Source organism: Typopeltis vanoorti, chromosome 14 (genome assembly GCF_054136105.1).
Source record: "Typopeltis vanoorti isolate ZY-2024b chromosome 14, IOZ_Tvanoo_1.0, whole genome shotgun sequence".
Lineage (NCBI taxonomy): Eukaryota > Metazoa > Arthropoda > Arachnida > Uropygi > Thelyphonidae > Typopeltis > Typopeltis vanoorti.
This window is the reverse complement of record NC_143562.1, coordinates 45,914,718-45,929,068: the sequence shown is the minus strand read 5'-3', so window position 1 is coordinate 45,929,068 and position 14,351 is coordinate 45,914,718.

Here is a 14,351-nt window from a genome sequence, read left to right as displayed (position 1 = left end):
AGCCTGTTGTATAGTTGCCGTTGCTCTCAGGAATTGTCGTATTGGTAAGTTCACCATTTTTCGTGTTATTTAAATCGGTACTTTGTTCCTTTTGAAATATATATATATATATATATATATATTTTAAAAAAAATGCCCTAATTGTTGTAATTTCCAAAAACTGATGTTTTTTCTTTTTCCAAAAAAAAAAAAAAAAAAAAGTTGGGAATACTTACATTAATGAAATTGCTATTCATTAAAGGATAAATTCTTATGTCTTTTATGTGTCTTTTATTATCAGCTGTTATATATCTATAGTAAAAAAGATGTAGTAGTTCAAATACAACAATTTATCTAGAAACACAAACAATTCAAAAACAGAAAAGAAAAAGTAAATGAAATCGTAGTAGGTGCGAACGACTTAACTGGTGATAAGTTCAGTGTGAGAGAGAGGACATGAAAGGGTTTTTGGAAGAAGCGAGAGTGAAGAGTGAGAAAGTGAAAATCGTCAGTATTTTACCTCGCTATGATAAAATTGAATTAAGAAGGGCTATGGCAAACAATTTGATGCATAGGCTGTGTAGAAGGAATGGATGCCAGTTTTTGGATGTGTGGAGCGAGTTTGAGGGAAGACTGGATTTGTATAAGAGGGGCGGCCTATACCTGAATGCATTTGGTATCAGGAGTTTTGAAAAACTAATAACTGGTATGAGACCTAACACAGAGAGTCAGGGAAACTAAATTATAAAGGGAGGAATGGTTTGAATTTGAGCGTAAGAGTGACAATGTTATATAAATATGTTAATGACATGAATGGGCTTTGTCATGGAAATATTGACGAGGAGAGAATGATTTTGGGTTTGTGTTCGTCCGGTTCTGACCCATCAAATGCATGCAAAGATGTCTACCTGTGTAAGGCATTAGAGGAAAAGAGAGAGATCTGCAAGTTGTCCAACTGCGTCAGGCAGATTGCAGACAAGACAATACAAAAGAACAAACAGTTAGGAGTATCAGATACAAAGGGTTAGTTTGTTGCCTTAGTCAATATGTTGCAACCTCAGATTGTAGGTATTAGTGTGACCTGGCTATCAGAATCAGACCTACTAACTGGTATCGAGTGTCAAGGGCACAGTATTTTTAGAAAGGAGAGGAGGGGGTGTGCTGCTAATGATATCGGATGACTTGAATCCAGTTAGAGTTGAGACCTATGATTGTAGTAATACTACTAACAATATTTCATGTGGTATTGAGTTTGAAGCCATCTGGTGTGAGGTGGAATCTAACAAGATCAATTATATAGTGGGGTGTTGTTACAGACCTGGTGGATTGGTTGCTAATGATGAACAAAGGCATCACCAAATAGAAATGTGTGCAAAAAGAGTAATCATAATGGGAGACTAATTAACTAAATATTGATTGGGTAGCAGTAGAATCTCAATGGAAGAATGAAAATGCATTTATCGAGCTGTTGCTGGACAACTTCCTCAAGTACCATGTGATGTAAGGAACTCAAGGGCAAAGAGTGTTAAATTTGATTATAATGTCAGAGGGAGTTTCAGTTAAAGACCTAACTATTCTGCCTCTGGTTGGTGACAGTGATCATGCCGTACTCACTTGGGAAGTGACTAAGTTTATGAATGTTCCATTCAGAAAAAGTTACATGCTGAACTACAAAGCAGAAAATTATGACCAACTGAGGAGTATACTGAGTTCAGTGGAATGGGATCGGTTGCTGAATGGAAAGAATATCGACAGTGCATGGGAAGCATTTAAACAATACTTAATGATGCAATATCAGAATGTGTCCTTAGAGTTCAAGGAATAAATAGAGTAAGATTTAAATGGATGTGTAAGCTTATTAAGCAAGAGATTCATAAGAAAAGGTCAATGTATAAAAAATACTGTTTGCATAAGGATGATGTTCATTATGAATGTTATAAGCAGCAGGCTAGAATAGTCACAACTGTTGTACGGAAAGCAAAGTCTGAGTATGAAAAGAAACTTGCTCTGCATGCTAAAGACAACCAACAGGAATTCTATCGATATGCTGCAAGTAAAAGAAAGAGTGAATATGAAAGAATAACTTCTAAATCCAGATGGCGTGAGAATTACAGATGCAGAAGAGGTTGTTCAGTTAATGGGTGCCCATTTTGTTAAAAGCTATCGACCTGGTGAACACAACAGTGAGCTCACTGTTACCTCTTCACTAGATGAAGAAACACAGGTGGGTGAGGATGTGGTGTTAGAGCTGTTATACAAATTGAATAAGAATTCAGCAATAAGGACTGGTGGAATATCAGCATGTGTGCTAAAAGAGTGTTCGGCCCAACTGGCCATTCATTTGACCAGGCTGTTTATTATGAATTTCAGAACAGGAAAAATTCTGTAGGAATGTATGGTAACTCCATTGCACAAGGGTGGTACAAAGACCAATGTATCCAACTGTCGACCAATTAGTATCTCAGGAGCGTGGTGAAGATTTTAGAAAAATTGGTTAAGGCCTGCTTTCAGAAATGGGTTGACAGCGAATCTTTACTTTGTGATCAACATGGGTTTACTAAGAGAAGGTCATGTTTTAGCAACTTGCTCACATTCTATAACAATGTTACCATTGAACTAGACAAAGGGAATGGATTCTCCATGATACTTTTGGATTTTGCTAAAGCTTTTGACAGGATACAGCAGCATGGTAGACTTACATAAATTGGAGAAAATGGATTTAGATTGTACAATATTAGAATGGGTAAGAGGATGGCTGACAGATATCAAAAAGTGGTATACTAGGATCTGTGTCTGCAAGGTTTAAGGAGGAAATGTCTGGACATGATGTAAGGGTAGTACTGCCCATAACAAGATTAATAATAATAAAAAAAAAAAAAAAAGTGGTGTACCACAAGGATCAGTGCTTGGTCCACTGTTATTTAATTTATACATTAATGATATTGGGAAGGATTTGACAAGCGACATACAGCTATTTACTGATGATGCATAGATAGGTGGCGTATTCACGAATGCTACTGATATGCAGTACTGTAGAATGATTTGAATAGGCTGGAATTCTGGGCATTAGAAAATGGATGTCAGTTCAATGTGAGTAAATAAATGTAAAGTAATTCGTTTCGGCATGATCAGATATCCTGTGTCGTATTATGTTGGTGGATGAGGCTTGGGATCTTGGAGTGTTAATAGATGGGAAGTTGAATTTCAGGGGCCATGTGGCAAAGATTTCAAATACAAGTCAAAAGATAATTGCAATGGTGAAACGAAATCTTCACATGTAAAGATAATTTTGCCTCTTTACAAGGCCTTGATAAGACCTCATTTGGATTATTGTGCACAGGTCTGGTCTCCTGATTTCCATTGTGATTCTGATATGGAGAGAGAGCACAAAGGAGAGTGTTAAAAATGAAATCAGGATTGTAAAATACTGATTATGAAGACTGAGTATTTGTAGACTGCAGATACTAGCAAACAGGAGAAAGAGGGGTGATATGATTGAGACTTACAAACTTCTGAAAGGGTCGTACATGATTTCAATTGATGGAATTTTTCAATTAATGGAGGGCGGGGAAAGTACAAGAGGGCATCCTTGGAAGCTGTGAATGAAGGCCACCAAAAAAAGGATGTGAGGGCTAGATTTTTCTCTAAGAGGGTGGTGTGTGATTGGAATTTAGTGTCTTAGGATGCGAGTGCAACTAGTGTGAATGAATTCAAGAATAAATATGATAGCTGGCGTATGTAGTATGTGGCTTCCCTCGATGAGTCTCTGACTCCCTGGAGGTCTCTCTTAATAATTTTGATCTCTTCAAAAATAAATATTGCCAGACTCCATGGAGTCAAAATGATTCTCATCAAACTGCAGCTTAAACCTCTGTTTCTGTAATAGCCAGATTCTAAATATGTTAGTGTCATAGTAGAGAAATATTCACCTTCTATGATGAGTTAGTCGATGGCCAGTGATAGCAACGTAACATGGATTTATATAAACTTAATATCGTGGAAGTGTGACTAATCCTTTCAAGACAGCCTTTTATGACTATCAAAGTAGTCATTTAGCCAGTCTGTTTTGTAAGATGAAAACTCCAGTTTTTATAAATACAGAATCCTGCCACCAATTCCATCTCGATTGTGAAAAATTATTCCTATCCTTTAGATGGGATTGAGATCTGTTCTTTCCAACCAAAAAGGCATCATTATACGAAATGAGTTATGCAAACACTAAAAAATTGTTATCTGTAGTAAAATTATATTTTACTGAATTCATGTTGAAATCCATAAAATTGATTTGCATGACAGATGTTTAATTTCAATGGTGATTCTTTCATAACTTATGAGTTCAATCCCTCTTATTTTAACTAACATGATTGCCCATTAGTCTTTCTTAAACATCAGTGTTACTTCTGCATGCCATGGTCTTAGTGCTCGATTATTGGTATATCATTAATATATTTTATGATCTTGTCATAGAAATTCCTTTTTATTTTTATATGGGTCCACTTAAATGTCAATGCTAGATAACTGAGAAGAAACTGCCACATCCTGTAAGAAATGCAAAGAACTGACAAGCTTCTGATAAAATGTTCATCCCTCACCTTTTCATGGCATGTCCGATTATTAGATATCTGCTTGCACAATGAATGAACAAGGATAAGTTGACAGCCTGGGACTAAGCCAACTACTTTGTATTCTGTATCGACTGCAACAACAATAGACAGGATGGAACAGTGTGTGTGATGAAAATGTCATGCTGGTTTAACAAGGCACTGTTATTTGCATCAGGAAACCAGTGTAAACATGATAAACATGATAATTCAGGTACTGGAACAAAAAAATTCTAAATTAGAGAAGTGCGATGTTGACATAATTGGCATTACCGAGATGAAGCGGACAAACACGTGAGACTACCAAATGATAAGAAACTATATATTCACAACAGTGCTCAGAGAAAGAAATCTATAATACATATTTGACCAAAAATGCTTAAATATGGAGGAATAAATGTTTTGCAGTGGCTGCACTGCATAATTCAGAGGACCTCAGTAGGTTAAATTCCAGATGATTAGAGTAGAACTTGTAATTCACATGTAGAAAAAAAAAGGCAAAGCTGAATTTATTATTATTTGTATAATATTTCATTCACCTCATATGATCTTGACTGTTTTCGAGATAAGATTCATGCAAGCATACTTGAAGTTGAAAAAAATTGTGGAAGAGAAACTTGGAGAAGAACAACCTAGGTTCAGGCCAAATAGATGTTGTCAAGATCATATTTTCAGTTTATGACAAATAGTTATGAAATCGTGGGAATATGACACGGATATGTTAAGTTTTCTAGATCTGTGAGAGGCATAATGGTAAGGTGCCTAGAAAAAAAGCTTTTCAAAACAATACAATTATATATGGGGTAAATGGAATATTATACAGAGCAATACATAGTCTATCTGAGTTGTCAGTCAGCAGTTAGAACCAAAGGAAATACAGGAAGATGGGTTGATGTAAAATCAGGAATAAGACAAGAATGCACATTATCTCTTCTCTTAATCATTTCTATGGATTGCATTATGAAAAAAAATGTGGCATTAAGCCTGATATTAAAATCAGAGATATCAAACCTATGCTAGTGGCCAAAATTGTGGAAACCTTTTGGAAAAAATATTTTTGAGGTTTGATGGCTCATAACACCACTTTGTTTTTTGGTGTAATACCATAAAATTATATATCAATGGAAACATAATTTAATCAAGAATGTAATGCTACAAAGTTTGTTCAATTATCTGTATTCTATGAAAAGTTATAGCCAAAAATAACCAGAAAAAAGAAGCACAATTTGCTTAGGTTGATACGAAGTAACTTTCCTTCATTTGAATGTAGACAATGAACATGAGTGCTTAGAGAGCCAATAAAGTCACAGTAGGATTCAGCTATTGATGCCATGTTTGGAGCTGAGAGGAGGACATTTGTCAGTGTTATGTGATTGCTATCAAGTTAGTTGGGGTTTTTTTTTTTTTTGTTCTTTCATTTAGTGAGCTTGCAAAACATAATAAAATTAAAGAAATGGCACAAATAGTTGACTGGTCACCCCAAAAAGTGATGCAAAATAATACTATTAAGTGAACAAGGCCACAGTTATGAAGAAATTAAATTAACAGAAAAATTGGTGGGAACTTAACCAAAGGTAGCATTTTTAAATTTTTGAAGAGGTATAAGGAGACCCGGTCACTACAAAAAAGACTGGTAAAGGCAGGAAAAGATGCAAACAGCAAGTGATGATAGAAGAATTGAGAGACTATGCCTACGTGACAAGAAAATAAGCTGGGTGTATACAAGATGAAATGGCGCAATACAATACAATGTGAAGTTGCGTGCAAGAACTGTTCAGTACAGACCACAGGAATTTGGTCTAAATGCTAGAATTCCACGAAAAAAGCAATTTTTATCTCTCAAACAAATGTTGAAAAGATTAAACTGGGCTAAAACCCATGCTAACTGGACAGCAGAACAATGGGACAGTTGTTATTTGGAGTGAAGAGACCAAAATCTCCCTGTTTGGTAATGATGGCATAAGATACGTAAGGAGAAGATTTGTATTATATACCTACCGTGAAATACCCACTTAGTGTTATGATCTGGGATTGTATGACATCAAAAGGTGTCAGAATTTGCATGATTAATGGGAATTTAAAGGCCAAAAATACATAAATGAAATACTTAAGACCAAACTGAAGCCTTTGCAACGTGATATTTTCTAAGATAATGAAGCATTTATATTTCAACAGGATTCAGCTCCATGTCATGTTGCTGCTATGTGCAAAAAAGTGGTTTCAAGATAATCATATTCCACTGCTGGAATGGCCTGGGAATAGCCCAGACCTTAACCCAATCGAAAATCTATGGAGCCAACTAAAGAAACTTGTTAGTCAGAAGCAACCCACCAATAAAACCCGATTAATAGAAGCAATAATTCAGTCTTGGTTTCACATGATAACAGCTGCAGAACTAGAAAACTTGGTTGACTCCATGGGCAGGCGTTGTAAGGTCATAATTAACACCAAAGGTTACCCAACTAAGTATTCACTCACATTGTGTGAATTTTTATATATCTCATTTTTTCTATGTGTTTCACATTTCTTCTTTATAACTACTGTTCTAATAAAAAATCCTTCATAAAAGTTATTGCATTACATTCTTGATTAAATTATCTTTCCATTGATATATAATTTTATGGTATTACACACAAAAAAACTGGTGTTAGGAGCCATCAAATCTCAAAAATACACTTTTTCCAAAAGCTTTCCACAATTTTGGCTACTAGTGTATCTTTTTGCTTTATGTAGATGATAATGTAATCCTAAATGCATCCATTACAAGTTTCCAGGATTCTCTAACTAAATTCATAAGAACTGTAATAAATTTGGCAATAAAAAGACCAAAGCTATGAAAATAGGCAGGAGCATAAAAACTTTAGCTGCATTCTCAATGGAGATCCTATAGAACAAGTAAAATATTTCAGCTATTTAGGCACAGGTTTTAGTGAAGATGGCAAATAATTAAAACTATCAGTATACAAGACTTCAAGCTAGTTAGAGATCTCAGAGTTAGGTTAGAAATAAAACACTTGACTGAAGACGTGAGACCACAGCTATGAGAGTTCTGAGAAAGGTTAGGGGAGTGAATCAATGGTAGAATATTAAAAATGATATCAGAAAGGAATTTGACATTGTTAACATTTAAGAATGTGAGCAGAGTGAATCTAAGGTGGTATGGCCACTTAAATAGAATTATTATTATTACAGGCAACACCAAGGAGTCCATGGACTCATTGAGGAAGGCCCTAACTTGTCAAGAACAACTATTCGACATTCACACAGTATCTATCATACCTTGTCTTGAACTCGTTTACAGTCATGGCATCCACAACAGATTCTGGCAGCTTATTCCACTCATTCACCACTCTCCAAGTAAAAATCCTGGCTCTAATACCCCTGCTAACCACACTCTTGCCCAGCTTTCATGTATGGCCCCTAGTCCTCCCACCACCAATCCTATTCTCAAAAATATCAAAAAGAAAAAAATCAGCTAACGCCTTTTTATTCCCGTATACGGGAGTAGGCGAGGCCATTTAGCCCTATCTAACTTTTGGAGACTGAGTGGGCAGTTCAATCTCCATTGGTACCAATCAGAGATAGAAGGCCCAAGGCTATCACTAATTAAGCGGTACTCAGTGAAGAGAGACGGCTCAAATGTGCCGCCATCTCGTGGTCCCTAACCCTAACACAATATATTTAATTTCTGAAAAAATAATGTGGGTTCTACGGTCGATTTTCTTGAGTTTACAGGACGAAAAACCTGCTTGCCCGTGCCAGAGATCGACTAACTCGGGAAGCAGTCGAAAAAAGGCTTAGAAAAATTTCCTCTAGTCGCCGACTAGACAAGAAACCAAGACTTCCTTCGTGCGGCCAAGCACCGTGGTATGCAAACGCCACATCCACTGAGCTACACAGGCTACCAAAAATATCAAAAATATCTTCTGAATTAATCTTATAGAAACCCTTCAGTAATTTGAATATCTCAATCATATCACCCCCCCCCTCTTCCAGCTATCAACCAATTTCTGTAACACACAAACCTTCGACCTGTTCTCATAAAGTTCATTCCATAGACCTATCATCTTGGTCACTCGTCTCTGGATCCTCTCCTCCGCCTCCCCATAAGAATAAACCCTGGCGCCCAAATCTGGGCATAATAGTCTAGATGGGGTCTTATCAAAGCTCGATACAGAGGAACAATAACTTGCTTTGTCTCCACTCGTGAAAGTATTCTTCATTAACCAAGTGATTTAATGAGCTGATTTAGTCACTTTTGCAATGTGCTCCCTATCCACCAACACTCCCAAATTCCTGGCCTCGTCAATCTCCTAGATCACAGTTCTACCAATGTGGTATACTTCTGCTAATCTTTCTCACCCCCAAAATGCATAACCTTACACTTTGCCACATTAAATTGACATCCATTCTCCTTAACCCAGTCCTCCAAATCATCCTGCGAAATTTTGACATCCTGTGCATTCACTATTGCTCTACCCAACTTTGGATCATCAGCAAACAAATGAACAGTTCCTCTCAGATCCTTCCTATATCGTTAATGAATAAATTAAACAGTAGTGGTCCAAGAACAGAACCCTGTGGCACACCACTAGTCACAGGCCTTCTTTTGGACTCTACTCCTGAATAAACTACTCTCTATCTCTCCATCAACCACCCTCCTATTCATTACACCAACCCTATATCCATCCCCATATGCTGCAGTTTACTGATTAGAATTCCATGTGGTATCCTGTCAAAAGCCTTAGCAAGGTCCAGCAAAATCACTGAAAACGATTACCATTATCCAGTTCAGCCGTCACTGTGTTAAAAAACGTGAAAAAGTTACTGAGGCATGATCTACCCTTCACAAAACAATGCTGTCCCCCCATACAGTATCCCATTTTCATCTATCCATTCACGTATTTTCCTCTTGACTACTCTCTCCAGAATGGTTAAGGAATGGTTAGCAAAATAAGTGTTTGATGCCAAGACGTCAGGAAAGAGACTCAGGGGTAGTCGAATCTAGTGTTTACTTTATTTAGGTATAGTTTCGTCTTTGGAAGTACAATTTTCGCTGAAATGTACAACTGCCTGATGTAAATAACATGGCAGTAAATGTCGTTTGTTGTAAACAAAACTGAAGTTCTTCAATGGCATCCTTGTAAAGTTCAATATTTTCTTCTCTCAAGGTTAGGTTATACAAATAAACTAAATTAGAGGTGAGTCTTTTATACAAATAAATATCGCAACGAAACAGTTTGCGATGTGCTATAAGTGTAAAAAGATTTCTTACACACAGTAAGCATTTCTAATTATAAGAAAGAATAGCTTGAAGTCTTATATGCTGATAGTTTTAATTTAATTTGCCATCTTCACTAAAACCTCTGCCTAAATAGCTGAAATATTTTATTTGTTCTATGTTCTATAGGATCTCCATTGAGAATGCAGCTGAAATTTTTATGCGTCTGCCTCTTTTCATAGCTTTGACCTTTTTATTGCCAAATTTGTTAGTCACAGCTCTTATGCAATTTAGTTAGGCCTTTGTAGCTCAGTGGAAGTGACGCTTGCATCCTCTGCGCTTGGTCGTTCGAAGTCAGACTTAACTTCAAGTCTAGTCGTCGACTGGAGGAACTTTTTCTAAGCCTTCGTTCCACCGATTCCCGAGTTAGTTGATCTCTGGCATGGGCAAGCGGTTTTTCCTTCAGGAAACTCGAGTTTTTTATCCCGTAAACTGAAGAAAATCGATCGCAATACCCACAGTATTTCAGGCAGTAACATATCTTGTTAGGGTTAGGTACCAAGAGATGGCAGCACTTGTTTGCCTGCCTCTTCATCGGTGGTTGCTGTAATTAGTAATAGAATTGGCCAGCTATCTCTGATTGGCTACCGGTGGAAATTGAACTGCCCACTCAGTCTCCATAAGCTAGATAGGGTATAAAGGCCTCGCCTGCTCCCTTTAAGGGAATAAAAGGCGTCAGCTGATTTTTTTTTCTTCTTAATTTTTCAGTAATTCTTGGTTCCTTTTGTGATGTGACACCTTTTTTTAGCGTCTCAATATATTTACCAGATTGAAAAAGACCAAATTTCAAGAGGAATGTGAAAGCTTTACTGCGAGTTCAAGATGGCTTGACAGTTTGAAATCGAGCTGGACTGCATAACATAAGAATAACTGGGGAATCTGCTAGTGCTGATAAAGATTCTGCAGCCAAGTTTTCTGAAGAATTGCAAAGGATAATTCAGGAGAATGATTATGATGATTGTCAAATATTCAACGTCGACAAAACTGGTCTCTTTTGGAAGCGTATGTTGACAAAAACTTTCCTAGCTAAAACTGAAGCATCGCAATACAGATACAAAGTATCTAAATACAAAGTATCTAAAGATTGTCTTACACTTTTATTAGGAGGTAATGCAGAAGGCGATTTTAAACTCAAGCCTATGTTAGTTTATCATACGCAATAATCCAGGGTCTAACATTATAGACGAAATCAGCACAACGGGAAAAGAGCTTGGATTTAATGAACTGGATGATGAAGATATGAAAAAATTTGTTCGATTCCCATTCAGAACACTTAAGAGAGAGAGAATGATCTCCTTCAACTAGGAAAACAGGGTGCATATGAATAAGAAGATAAGGAGTGCGAACAAGAACAGAATGTTACGACTGAGAAGCAAACTGAAATAAAACTTGAGCTAGTTTTCAATCACATTGAGCATTCAAAGGAAATTTTGTTTAATGCTGATATGGAACGAAGCTTCGAAATCTTGATAAAGCGGTCGCCAGATATTGCAAATTGCAATGCAAGATGGAAAATTCGAGCACTATTCAGACATCTTTACTTAATCTTTTTTTTTTTTTTTGTAAAAAAGTAATTCCATCAAATGTTTAGATACTACATAAAAATTTAAGCAATTGATTTTTAGCTTTGAAGATTTTATCCTTTAATATAATATAGCTTATGCAGTATTTTTTTTTTTTTTTCAAATTTACGCTAACTGAGGGATGAATTATGATTATTCCTATTGTTTATTGTATTCGCTTAACGATTTCGCTTAGCGCACATTAATTGATGGATTAATTAATAGCGTTAAGCGATGTTTTCCTGTATATTTAGGAAATGTTCACATAAATAATAAAACGAAAAGTGTTACAGTAGCGACCAAATTAATCCCGACAATCCGAATTTTCGTCAAGTTTTTGGTTTTTGTTTCAGTTATAATTTTGGTTTTGGTTTACTGTATTTTCGGTTGTGAATTTAGATCACTATTTTGGTTGAGTGCCGCCTGTTTTAACAGTCTCTACGATGTTTATTAATAGTGTTGTACTTTTTTTAATAGTGTAAACAAGTTGACATTCCGTGTTTTATTCATTTTGTGTAGCAATAAATACATCTCTGAGAAAGTGTTCAAAAATATTTACTTTCGCAGCACATACCAGGACTCAAAGACAAATTGCTAAGGAGTGTGGTGTTGGTTTCGATACTGTTAATGCGATTTTAAAGACGTTTAGGGAGATGGTGACAAAAGGAAAATGTGAACGAAAAAGGAATACTACACTTAAGATTGTCTACTAGGTAGGAAAAGCAAAATGAATCCAAGATTGTCTCCTATAGACTTAAATAGAGACTTGGAGCTAGTGGGATTAATGTTTTTGACATGACAGTGTCGAAAATTGTCAGTAGCAAGGTGGACTTCCCCCAGATCCCCCCCCAAAAAATTGAAGGCTATGCAGGAAAAAAGGCTCCAATAGGCTAAAGTGTACAAAGATTAGACTTGAGAAGTGGAAGAAGGTCATATTCTCGGATGAGAGCCATTTCTTTTGTCCAAGGAGGGCAAGTATCCTATGTTCGCAAATCAGAGCAGATAAGAAGACTTCAAGTTTTCTCAGCTGCTGTTAACTACACCCACTGGGTGTAGTTAAACCGGTGTAGGTAACAGTCTAATCTTTGTACACTTTTGCCCATTGGAGCCTTTTTTCCCTACATAGTCTTCAATTTTTTTTTTTTTTTTTGAGTGTGTGGGCAGTGATTGTTGGTAGCATCCTTGCTACCAACAATCTTCGACAGACTCTCATGTCAAAAACATTAATCCCACTAGCTCCAAGTCTATTTAAGTCTATAGGAGACAATCTTGGATTCATTTTGCTTTTTCTAACTAATAGATGATGTTAAGTGCAATTTTCCTTTTTTCGTTCACATTTTCCTTTTGTCACCATCTCTCTAAACTTCTTTAAAATCGCACTAACAGTATTCAAACCAACACCACACTCCTTAGCAATTTGTCTTTGAGTCCTGGATATGTGCAGAGAAAGTACATAATTTTGAACACTAAACAAATTGAATAAAACACCGACTGTCAACTTGTTTACACTACAGAAAAAGTATTTTGAACACTACACAAATTGAATAAAACACCGACTGTCATCTTGTTTACACTACAGAAAAAGTACAACACTATTAATAAACACTGTAGAGACTGTTAAAACAGGCGACACTCAACCAAAATAGTGATCTAAATCCACATCCCAAAATACAGTAAACCAAAACCAAAATTATTAACTGAAACAAAAACTTGACGAAAATTCGGGTTGTCCAGATTAATTTGGGTGCCACCCGGTTAAAACGATGTTCTTTGGTAGTTTTACACATGATGGATGATGATCACTTCTGTCTGTTGATAGCATGATGAAAAGTGACAATACATAAAAATATTGGATTGGAGAAAAGAATGGGCATACAAATCCAGAAAGACCAAGAACTCATATTCTAACAGGTTCTCACGCCATATGAGGAATTTTTAAAGAATTTCACTTCAAAAAAGTGAAATTCCTCAAAAATCACATCAAATGCTTCAGTGGCCATGAAACTCTGCCGATATTAGCGAATTAATGAACTTATTAGGAACAGAGGAGCACTATAAATTATTACGTAGAGTTGGAGTTTAATTTTTGTACTTATTTTCTTCGAAATTAAAATATTTCTTTAAAATATGAGTGTTAATATTAATTTTTTTGCTACTTTATCATTTACTTTTTATTTATTTAATCATAATCAGCCGCCACTAAAAAGAATGTAAGATAATTTGATAATGCTAAATAGCAAATATCCTATAGCCCCATCTAATTTTTTTTTTTTAGATTGAGGGCAAAGTTCGAAATCCACTGGTAGGCAATCAGATAGCTGGCCAGCAGTAGTGAGGCCACTTTGAACCAGATGAAGATAAGATAAGAAATCGTAACGTCATTGGTTGATAAGGTGATGACGTCATGAGTTTGGAATGTTTGGAATTTCCTTGGGGGAATATTTGTCAATCTCTTCAGTTCTTATGTTTTGGTTCGCTATGGTATTATGGGTGATGGTAGACATAAGGAATTGTGTCGTCGGTATGCGTTGTTATCAGATGTAGATAAGTGATGTAATTTGTTAGTGATGTAACTTGTAATTTACAAATTACATAAGTGATGTAATTTGTAAATAAGTGGCCTAATTTGTTAGTTGTAAATAAGTGACGTTATTGTTTTGAATGGAAAAGGGAGATATATTAGTGGATAAGTATTCGTGTCGTAATTAGTGGGACACTATAAACCAAATAGGGGTAGGGTGAATGGGGGAAAGCGACGTCAGTGTTTTGGAAGTTGTATTGTTATGAGTTGTAGATAAGTAAATGGTTTGCATATGGCATTATGGGTGATGGATAGTGATAAGATAAATTTTGGAATGTTTTGAATTTCGCTTCCCCCCCATTCTGTGAAGGACATCGCGTGGTGTGTTGGGTTCGCGTGAAGCATTG